Consider the following 2,777-nt stretch of genomic DNA (forward strand, 5'->3'; position numbering starts at 1 on the left):
AAAAATTAGTGCTCACTTCCCAAGGAATTTTTAAAAGAGAAGTGATCAAAAGTTAGGATGCATGCCCTTCCCAGCCTAAGTAATAAAAATCCATTATTTCAGAAATATTTCAAAAGAAGCCTTGGCAAGTTGGGGAAGAAGTGGGGAAGGAAAGAGTTCAAAAATCAAACTCAATTGCCTGAAGTGCCCAAGCAGGAGTTCACTGCAGGAAGTGAAGTGCCCAAGCTGAAGTTCACTGCAGGAGGCAAGAACATGAATTTTAAGTTTTTTGAATTCCGAAAGCCTGAATAGTTTCATACTAAAAGAAAGGGATATACATGCAAAAAAGTAAAGCCACTATTTCCTTTTCAAAAGTCTTAGTTTGTTGATTTATTTTTTTTTTTTTATCATTTAGAAGGATAAAAGATAAACATACATATGACATCAGTTGCTTTTTATCATTAAATCTGTACTTAGGAACAAAAATTTACACCTGGTCTATTTTTAAGTATTTGCTTTTAAAACCACGTCACACAGTATTATATTGCTTTTAAAATTTGAGTGACAAAACTCCTAGCGATTACTTTCTTGGATATCAGACCAATTCTACTGTGCAAGAACAATTTCACTTATACATGTAAACAGATGTTTTTTAATTATGCCAGAAAGCAAACACTACAAATCCTGCCAATCTGTACGTAACATTAAGGTACTTGTTTTTCTTTTAAATGCAACCTTAAGTTACTTTTAAGACCTGCAGTACATGGTCTCTGCACAAGCCTTTTTTTGCTTTTTTTGAGATTACAGATTGAAAAGAGGCGATTAAAGAAGGTAAGTGTACATTCAGGAATTGATTCACATTAAATAAGTTCACCTTGTTTTAAGGGGTTCCTATGGAAACTATTAAGGCTATTGAGACTATTTGAGCATGGAAAACATTCTCAGCCATCTCTGAGTTAGCTGCAAACATACTCAATTCTTACCGATCTTATGAACTGTGATGTCCTGCTTCTTCTCCTTGTTGAGTCTGAAGGAAAAAAAAATAAGAAATATTTTTCTCAATACAAACTATTATGTGGTTTTGTTGAAAAAAATACAGCACACTCTGCACTTTTTTTTTCTTTTGCAAAACCAACATATATTTATATCATGAAGTAATTCCATTCTACCTCTTCCTGCTATAAAGAAATTTGAAATAAAGAACACATACAGAGCTCTGCAACAACTACTATTACCTCCATGGAGCATTCATACACAGACACATACAGTTCATAGTAGTCTTATTCCTTCAGTCACAAATGTCTACAGTCTACCATTAGGAGTGCCTCAATGAGCACCACCACCTGACATTGCTCAAGGGCCCTTTTACAAACCTGGCAATCTGCAAATGACAAACGTCCACATTACCTCAGAAAAAAAGGCTGGTAACAGCCCTGACTAATGGGGCTCTGAACACTTTGGACTTACCTGGACTCTGAGGAGGCAAAACTGTTCAGCTTGGGACCAGACACAAAGCCAAACATACAATGCAAGTTCATATTCCTTGGCAACTGTTAGATTGTAATTTAAAATACTTTAATTCAGGCAGTGGCCTGCTGGGACAAGCACAATCCTGACCCGAAGGGAGGAAGGCGGCGGGCCGAGCTCCCCACCCGCCCTCCATGCCCTACCGCCCGTAACCAGGCACGGCCCGGATTCAGCCTCATACCCTCACCTTCCCTCTGCTGGGCTTCCCTGTTGCTCGCAGCTGGTGCAGAGAAGTAAGCAACCATCTCTGCCCGCCAGCAGCAGCGGGCCAACGCAGGCCAGCGGCCCGAGCCGGACACTGCCCAGCCCGCCGCCGCCATCTTCGGTAGAGGAGCTGCGTGCGATATTTCCCGCCTACAAAGGGGAGGGGCAAGCTTAGCAGAACACCCAAAGTGATTCGTCTCCTTCTGGAAGAGAAGCAGGACGGGTAAAGAGAGGGAGAAATAGTCGGAAATTGACTTGAGCTTTTTTATGTTCTTTGCTATGTTATGGTGCTTTGCGCAGCAGCGTTAGGGCTCCGCGGGTGCAGCCGATCCTTAGGTAAGGAGTGTCGGGTGAGACTGAAGCTCCCTAGGGAATTTTTTTCGTCTCATCAATAAAAAAACATGTAACTTCTCAGTACCTTTGTACGAATTCTTTTGCTCTTTGCCTCCCTGAAGCAGGGGAGGATCGCTGATAGAGGTGATAAGGACACAGGCAGGTTCAAGCAATTGAAAGCATATGTGAAAGAGGAACTAAGTGAAAGAGCGGAGGTCCGCAACGTGGGATGAGGTAGGTTAGTGTAAGTGTGCCACCAACCCGTAGTGGTAAGTCTATGCAGGACAGGGGCAGTTTTCTGTGGGGAAGCTTCAACTGCCCCTGTGATGGAGGCTCACTGGATTGCTGCACAGGAACAGCATTTTAAATCTCTTTTAGAGAAAATGAGTTTCTTGCCAGTGGTGCAGTCAGGAAGTTGCACGCTCAACTTCTGAGTGTATGGTACTGCAGAGATAGAGGAAGGCTGTGTGCAGGTCAGTGTTTTTTTCATAGCACTTCTTCAGAAATTGTTTCTTCTTAGCTAAAACCTGAACGGGTTCTGACCTGCTGGAGTACGAACTGGAAACCAAGGATCACACTGTCATATATGTAAATCAACCTGTAAGTGACTAGATAGCTTCAATTGCACTTCATTTATTTATTTATTTATGTTTCTCAGAAACAGTTGAATACAGCTCTGATAGGGTGAGGGTTTTTGTTTTTGTTTTGGTAGCAGTAAACTTGTATTGCTGGCC

The 2,777-nt window shown here is 41.8% G+C and overlaps 1 long non-coding RNA gene across 1 annotated transcript; it reads right to left on the reverse strand.

Moving 5' to 3' along the window:
* Window positions 1–6: 6 nt before the first annotated feature.
* On the reverse strand, window positions 7–1,872 carry LOC109368570. Its single transcript, XR_002116727.2, has 3 exons — window positions 1,694–1,872; window positions 963–1,006; window positions 7–235 (listed from the first exon to the last, which is right to left on the reverse strand). It is a non-coding gene; the product is annotated as an uncharacterized LOC109368570 (long non-coding RNA).
* Between the last annotated feature and the right edge of the window lie 905 nt (window positions 1,873–2,777).

This window comes from Meleagris gallopavo, chromosome 1, assembly GCF_000146605.3.
Source record: "Meleagris gallopavo isolate NT-WF06-2002-E0010 breed Aviagen turkey brand Nicholas breeding stock chromosome 1, Turkey_5.1, whole genome shotgun sequence".
Classification (NCBI taxonomy): Eukaryota; Metazoa; Chordata; class Aves; order Galliformes; family Phasianidae; genus Meleagris; species Meleagris gallopavo.